The sequence below is a fragment of the Tenrec ecaudatus genome, chromosome 9 (genome assembly GCF_050624435.1).
Source record: "Tenrec ecaudatus isolate mTenEca1 chromosome 9, mTenEca1.hap1, whole genome shotgun sequence".
Lineage (NCBI taxonomy): Eukaryota > Metazoa > Chordata > Mammalia > Afrosoricida > Tenrecidae > Tenrec > Tenrec ecaudatus.
This window is the reverse complement of record NC_134538.1, coordinates 57,718,914-57,727,975: the sequence shown is the minus strand read 5'-3', so window position 1 is coordinate 57,727,975 and position 9,062 is coordinate 57,718,914.

Sequence of the window (9,062 nt, the reverse complement as noted above, 5' to 3'; positions counted from 1 at the left end):
CCCTGCTCTGAAATAGTGTAAAAATGCTAATTAAAAAATCAAGATGGAAAATGAAAGATTAAGTCAAGCCTCTAGTGCCCTAGGATATGAAATAAAGCCAAACCTTCTGTCCCATGGGCAGATAAAAATGTGCTTTGTTGCGGTCTTCTACTAGTGCAAACGGAGAATAGACACCTGTGGACTCACACTCAACACCTGTGGACTCACACGGTTGGACGAGTTGATCTTAGCAGTTTGGGGATGCTAATCACCAGCAATATCTTCCATACGCAGGTCCCGAATATGCTCCATTCCCTCATACCCCCACAACCAAGACAGGCATCATCGAGGTTTGGGGGTACGCTCTAACTAAATGGCAGTGGTCAGGGCTGGATTACAGAGACCCATGGAGTGGTTGAATTATGGAGACTATTTGAACCAGAAAAGAGGAAATCCGAGTCTAAGGAGAGAAACTTAGATGCCCAGGATGGAAAGTCTATATGAGGGACAGCTAAAGTTTGAAATGAACTGAAATGAGATTTAATGGGGGTGCAGGAACCTAACTCCTGGGTTATTATTGTTTTCTCTGCTGGCTTTTGCTTTTGTGGCATGTGTGTGATAGACAGGTAATTTTTTATATTTATAAGCAGGTAGAGCTCCATAAGGTTTAAAATATTTCAGAGAGAAAATGTTCAGAGGTTATAAAGATTTTACATGCATTATTCAGCAAGCATTCGAATGGTTCTTATTATAGTCCTGGGCTTGTGATTGGGCCTGAGAATGCAGATCTAAATGAGTTGAGGCCCTTGCTTGGGTAAGCCCACAGTTAGCACAGATGCCAGGAGAGTGATAAATTACAGAAAGTAGCCCCGTGGATTAGCTAGGAGGCACGGAGTACAAAGAGTTCATTTCTTTTTGATGCATAGATATAGACTGAGAGCTGTACTGGCCCTGGCTCTATAATAAAGGCTTGGGCAGAAGCCTCGGGGAGAGACTGGCTCATCACACAAGCAGCAGATTACAGGAACTGCCTGTGGAATGCCGTGCTGAGCAGCTGCTGACTGCTCCGAGATCAAGTTATGTCAACAGAAGCTTCGTTAGGAGTCCACAAAAGCATTATCCATAGATTTTTATCAAAATGCACATCTGCCAGCCAATATTTGCCCAGCTTAGAGACATGAAATATCAAACCGTTCTCAAGTGAATGCAAGATTATACTTGAAAGTCTTTGTGGGAAATAATCCACACATAAATGCCACGATGATTTGAAATTAGTAACGAGGTTTTACCTTATATTTTGACCAGGAATATTTCTCTCAATGGCAAGATAGTGTGTGTGTGTGTGTGTGTGTGTGTGTGTGTTTTCCCCGAGGAACCCTTTTTGACTGTCCTTACCAATTCATTCCCATTAAAAAGAGGAATCAGTGAACACACGAAGAACACATATGTTTCTGCATTTTGCAGACTTCCATAATTCAAGTCTGAGAGTATGCTGCTCCTATTCGGGGCACATTGAGGACATTAGGATTTTTTCCAAAAAAAAAGTATTTCTAACTATGATACATAAGATACCAATCATAAAGTAATGTTTGACATAAATGAGAGTTAATTTGGACAAAATTAAATATTTTAAAAGAATATTTTAATTTATTATGAATCAGAAGATCATACATACATCATATCATTCCTTAGTTCAATCGCGTCAATCAGGATCGTACAATTGCTACTACAATAAGTTTCCACACATTCTTTTTTCCCTGGTCTTCTTGATGTCATCTCCCTTTTAGCTCTGCCCCACCACCGCCAGCACTGTACGTCCCCCCACCCCGACTCCCACCCCTTCCCTGAAACCCTTATTCTACTTGCTGTCTCTATCGGTTCATCAGTCCTGGGGTTCACAGACTGAAAGACAGAAAGACATATACCACAACTTCAAGAGGGTGACCTCCAATGACTTCACACCTCTGAGATTAAACTCTAATATGAGCAAAATAAACAAAATTACAGAAAATGGTAAAAAACCAGATCAGGTCCAGTGGATTCCAGAGAGAGGATCAACTGACAAAGTTTTAACTGTTAAGCCAGGTATTTTATGAGGAAAAAAATTTATAGGAAAGAGGAAAAAACTATCAACAAAATCAGGTCAAACAAAAGTAAGGAAAATGTATGCAAAATGCACACAGCCTTAGAGTGGACCTATTCATACACGGAGAGAATTTACAATTAAATAATAGCTACCACGTTGGAGGACTACACCATGTTTTCTTCTATTACACATAAGGTCTCCATGAGGTAAGGCGAGTCAGTGACAAACTAACACCATGTGGGAAAGAATGTAAGGAACAAGGACTTCTCAAAAGAATAAACCCAGATGCCAAAGGAATGTACAAGAGAAAATGGTTCGACCTCATTAATCATCATAAACCTATAATTGATGCCTTCCACATTGGCACAACTTAAAATGAACGCTTAAGCCCATTATTGGTGAAGGTTTAGCAAAACGATAGTTCTTACATGTACATGTATTCTGTAAGAGTAACGTGGCTATAAAAAAATACAAAACAGCTTTCCCTCTCTGGTGAATCCCCACTGACTATAGTCCAGCAATGTGACTAGCTTTCATGTAGGACACAGAACCCTGCAACAGGGCTCCAGCCGCCGTCGCTAGGCTGCAGTGCACCATCTTGCTCAGCGCTCCCCTTTGACCCATGTTGAAGTTATTCTAGATTTTTAATTTTCTCTGCTTTCCTTTTGGTTGAGGGTCATCTCTGTTTTATTTGGTCATTGTTGCTGGGTCCTCAACTGGATTAATAATAATTATGGTACTTGGAGACCAGAAAGGAGGGGTGGGTGGGGCATGGAGAGTTAGCATCAATGGCTACAAGAAGGATGAAAATTTTCCAAAGTTGATTGTGGTGATGATTTCACCACCCTTTCTATGATTGAACTATTGAATTCTATGGCATGTTAATTACAGCTTAATAAAACCATTTTTTAAAAGTTCTAGGGAGAACTTGGCAGTCTAGTTTCAAAATGTTAGAAATATGTATTTCTGTACGAGTTTGTTCTAAGGAAATTTTAAAATGAATGCTTTCTATTGTAGGAACTTTTGTTGTGAAACCAAGTGCATAAAAATATAAAAGCTAGATTGCACATTTCAGTATTGTTTGGCAAAGTGAATTACTGACATTGATTGAGTGCTTATTTTGTGCCCCTGCACTGTTCCCTTGATCTTATTTATTCCAAAAATACTTGGGAGATTATCATACATTTTGTTTTCAATTAAGGAAGTGGAAGCTTAGCAAGGGTTAATACTGCTCCTATGTATTCGAATCAGGATTTCCCTCTCAGTCCTTCGACCCTTGTTCCCAGAGTGGTGACCAACACAGCTGCATAGACTCTTCCCATTAATGTTGGGGAAAGTTGGAATGGCCCATGTGTCCTTCAGGAGAGGTGCACTGTGGGAATATGGCCGGTAAAGTATTATGCTATGGGAGAAATCAGTTATAGGATAGGATTCCTCAGAGTGGGGAATGAGTTCTGCAATTGCTTATGGATGATAGCAAAGTAGCAACAAGATATGCAGGGTGATAAAGTTTTGGTGACATTTAAATCATGTACATCTGAAATATTACACTTTGAGGTAAAAGTGATGCTTGACTCTGGGCCAAATTAGAAATAGTCGGAGTCGCTCCAAATTAAAAATTGTTTTTAAGTTTCAGGCCCAGAGGATTATAAGGGGAAGCTAAGAAATCCAATGATATATTGAACAAGTAAAATCTGATGAAAGTACATCTTTATTTTATTAGTTTACTTATTTTCATTTTGAAACTGTTTTATTGCCAACTGGGTGAAGCTTTACAGAGCAAATCAGTTTTTCATTCAGCAATTTATGTTTGTTATAATTTATGTCATCGATAGTTGTCTCCACCATATCCTAGTTTCCTATTCTGGCCTTATTTCTTTAAAAAAAGAAAAATAAACACCAGTTTTATTGGCAGATAATCCACATGTCGTATAATAGTTCAATCATATCGAGAAGAGTTGTAATCATTACCATATTCAATTTTAGAACATTTCTTCATTTCCCCTCAATCTCCCCTGACATAGCCACAAGAAACCATTAATTCCATTACCGTCTCCATAGATTTACCTAGCCTGGATTTCAAATACAGGAAAACATAAAAATACAACACCAAAAACTAACAATAACAATAAAGTAAAGCGGAGAAAATTTTCAATTGAAAAGAAAGTAGAAAATATTAAGAACGAGATCAACTTTAAAATGGGTTGAAAGGGAGATAAAATGATAAGGTGTTGTATTTTAACCTGCGTATGTAATAATCGACTTTCCGATACGCTCTGCATGATAGCAAGGCTATGCACACCCCTGGTCCGTGGTCGGGGGGGGGGGGGTTCTTCCTGCCTTCTGAATTGTCCTGGGCAGATACTATTCTTTTGATCTCCTTAGTGTTATTGTTCACCATATAGACCAGTCTACTGCTTGTCTGAAAATGCAGCCAATCGCTGAGTTCAGTTCCAGGTGTGAAGAATGATGAAAAGTTATCATCTTGAGGTTCCACCAATTTCTATCCAATAAATAGCCTGATCTCTTTTATGATTTTGAGATTTGATCCACATTTTTCTCCTACTTCAGATATTCTCCTAAGGAACCATGGTGGTATAGCGGTTCTGAGTTGGGCTGTGATTCTCATGGTCCACAGTTCAAAACCACCAGCAGCTCCATGGGAGAAAGACTGGGCTTTCTACTCCCATAATCAATTACAGTCTCACAAACCTACAGGGGTCACTATGCATCAGCATTGACTAGGTAGCAGTGAGTTTGTATTTTTGGTTTTCAGACTCTCTAACGTGACCTCTTTCTGAGTACTTGAGAACCATTCTAGTTCATTAATCTCAGGATCATAAAGACTGACATATATGTGTTTCGTTAATCCATTGGAATAATCGTTTCCATACATCTTTTATTTTCTAAACGCATCTTTCCTCTGATGGGCAGAGACAGATAGTTGCACTATGGATGGTGGCTCATAAGCTTTTAAGACCACAGTGGCTGCCCAGCAACATAGAGTATAGAGCATTTCCTGGGAACGATGTTTGCCAACTGACCTTGGTCCCCGTTTCCTTAAGGCTAAGAAGTTTTCATAAGTTTGCCACCTACATGCTCTAACATATTCATGGATATATTTGCAGCATAGGTGGATGAAGGGGTACCAAAACAAACAAAACAGAATTGTGTTAGGTGGAGCAGAACTTTCTTAGTACACATTTTTCCCACTAGGCGAGAAGTGAGCAACTCGCTCTGAGTTAGTACACCTAGTGCCATCGCCTGGGAAAGTTCTCTTTGGTCACAGTGAATTTTTTGTAAAAGCAGTTTCGCTTGAACTTTGTTTTTTTGTGATGGCTAATTGAAGAGAACAGCATGTGGCTGTGAAATTTTGTTTCTTGCTTGGCAAAATTGCCTCAGAAACTATTGTGATGTTGAACACAACTTCAAAGGACAGCACTATGGGGAAAAAGTGAAGTGTACGAGTAGTTTTCTCATTTCAAAAGGGGTGAAATGTCGATTGATGACAAACCTCATTCTGTACACCAGTTAACTTCCTGAATGGATGAAAATGTCAACTTGTAGTGCATTTGGAGTTCGTTCCACCAAACCAGACTGTTAATCAAGCTTTTTATTTAGAGGGTCTTAAAAGAATGCTTAACAACGTGTGACCAAAAAAAAAAAAAAAAACCTGATTTGTGGCAGACGGGGGAATGGTTTTGCCACCATCACAATGCACCTGCTCATGAGGCCATCTCAGTGTGCCAGGTTTTGGCAAAAACAGCATGACTCTCTTGCCCATGCATGCTTCTTGTTAACATTTTAACATGTTATTTAAATTTTAGAGATTATTCCCTTATCTGATATATTATTGCCCAAAATGACACCCCCCACACCAGTCTATAGATTTCTTTTTACCCTGTGGTGAAATCTTCCACTGAATTTTTATTTATGTGTAACAGAGTACTTATAGGACCCCAAGGTTTGTCCTGTTTTTTTCTTTGATGGCCTTTATACTTTTAGGTTTTACATTTTGGTCTTTGATTCATCTTGAGGTTTTTTTGTGTGTGGTATTTGATATGGCCCTTTTTCATTTATCTGCAAATGGATATCCTTTATTACCAGCATCATTGTTAAAGAGACCTCTTTTCCTCATTTCATGCCTTTAGGCCCTTTATCAAAGATGAGATGTCCATAGGTGGATGGACTTACTCCTGGGCGCTCAATTCAGATACATTGGTCTATGTTTCAGTCTTTCTGCAAATCAAGCTGATTTGAGCATTATGCAGCATGCATAGGGCCGCTTACTTTGTTCTTTTTGTTGGTAGTACTTTTCTAATTTGGAGTGTCCTTATTTTCCATGTAAAGTTGGTGATTCGTTTTCCATCTGAAGAATAATGGTGGACTCTGGACTGGCAGTGCATTATAGCTGTAGATTGTGTTAGTGGTATGGCCATTTCACAAGGGTAAGAATTCCTTTCGTGACCGAAGGATATTCTTCCATTTATGTAGGTCTCTTTTGCTTTCTTTTAGTAGTGTTTTCCCATTTCATTTGTATAGGTATTTTTTCTTGGTTAGGTTTATTCCTAATTATTTTATATTTTCGTTGTCTATGAAAAGGCATCTTTAAAGTACTAAAAGGCAAAGCTGTGTCTTTGATGACTGAGGTGCACTTCTCCCAAGTCATGATTCTTTTCACTCATCTCATGCAAAGCTGTGTAATGTAAAAAGGAAGACAGAAGATGTGATGAATTTGAGTTGTGGTGTTGGCAATGGGTATTAAATAACCCATGTATTACCAGTAGAGTCAGTAAGTAGCCTTAAAAAATACTAGAAATTTCCTTAGAAGCTAGAAATGTTTCCCTTACTTTGGGTTTGTCACCAGGAAAGGCCAGTTCTTGGAAAAGTGTATCATATCAACAAAGTTGAAGGTAGTACACAGAAAGAAAACACTTGATGAGATGGCGTGCCGCAGTGGCTGCAACAACAGCCTCACACATAGTCCAAAGATTCTGAGGATGGCTCACCACCTGGCAAGCTGCACTGTGTTACAAATAAAGTCACCCCGAATCTGTGCCAATTAAGTGGCAGTTAACAACAGTTACAATGTGGCCTTATGGTCTCAACTACTTATCTGGACTTTCAGGTAGGTCATGGGCCATCAGAATTCCAGATCGTAGTCATGTTGGCTTTTCTCCTGTTGGTATTTTTGCTCTCACTGTTGAAATAAATTAAAATTTAAAAAAACTTCATTCATTAACAAGCTAAACATGGACTCCAAGCAATAAATTTGAAATGGGAGTTTGACCTAATCAAAGTTGAGAAGAAAGCCTAAAACCTGCTGTATTTTACCTGCCACGTGTTGCATTTATCAGAGAACACACCCGAAATATGAAAAGTCAATACATCTGCAAACATGTTACTTTTAACCTCATAAAAAATGCCAAACAGGGAAGAAGTTCTGGAGTCCAAGAGGGCTTCAAAATGTTCACAGAAACGTCTAATAACATATATTTCATTTTCCAGGAACTTTTTGAAGTGTCCCAGGACAATGTCAAAACTCCACCGGCACAGTTGGCAGGAGAGGCAGAGTCTCCTTCTAGCATTTATTCCTGTGGGAAAGCTCAGTTTTAACTTGTATGCTTTGAACTATGGGAAAAACTCAATAGTTCACGCCTTGCTCAGATAAAATTATGTCTTACAAACAGGGAAAATTCTGGGGGGCATGTGCCAAATATTCAGGGGTTGGGTCCTAGGTTATTCTTGTGTGTGTGTGTGTGTGTGTGTGTGTGTGATGCTGAGTTCACTGTCTTGAAAATAGGTTCCTTAGGCTGTGAGAGACTACCCTTGTTTTCGAAAAGCATTCTGTGATGTACTGAAGCAAAAAGAAGGGGGTACTCATGTGGCTGGAGGTTTATAATATTGGCGACACCAGGCCAAGTGCCTGACATTAATCTTCATCTCCCTCAGAGAGAGAGGGTCCAAAAGCTAAAATTGCCTGTCTCTATCAGTAGCTGCTAAGGGGCAAAGAAGGTAGGATTTGGTCCCTGTTGATCATTAAAACTGGATTGGATCATGAAATTAGACATTCAAGTCTAACAGATGTTGTTATTGTTTTCAGCTGCCATAAATCAGGGTGCCCTTACGCAGAGCATGGACCCCTCTTGACGTGTCCAAAGAATGTGAGCAGATGATATTTTGTTGTGATCTATAAGGTTTTTATTGGCTAATTGTCTGAAATAGACCACCAGGTCTTTCTTCCCCATCTGTCTGAGTCTGGTATGTCGTGTTCCTGCTGGTATTTGAAATAATCAAGGGCATAATTTCCAGCATGGCAGCAATTCAAAAGCAAGCAAAGCATGACAAATTGACAGAGAGGCGGTAGCGTATATCGTAAGCTGTTGTTGGTGCCTTTGAATTGGTTCCGATTCATAGCAACCCTATGAACAATAGAGTGAAGCACTGTGCCCCCCTCACAATCCATACCTGAAGGTACTCAGAACACACTCAGGAAGAAAGAAGCACACAGACCACATTAGCAGAATATAACTGGTACATTGATTTCTCATTAGATTTGTAGCCCCCTACTGACTTGCAAAGGGGCACCTAGTTTGTTCAGAATGAAGACAGCCATTTCTCTTCTATGCATAGCAACACATAAAAAATTAAACACACGAGGGAAGGTGGGGGAGGAAGGGAGAAAAATGAGAAGCTGATACCAAGGGCTCAAGTAGAAAGAAAATGTTTTGAGAATGATGATGGCAACAAATGTACAAATGTGCTTGACACAATGGATGGATGGATGGATTGTGATAAGAGTTGTATGAGTCCCCAATAAAGTGATTAAAAAATTAAACACAGGTATCATATTGTAAGAAAGCGAAAGTATATATATTTTGAAATGTGCTATCATATTTGCATGTTATTAGGTGTTGAGTCGGCTCCAGCTCGTAGAAACTCTTTGTTCATGAGAATGATGCACTGCCCATTCTTCTCCCATCCTCACAATTTTATG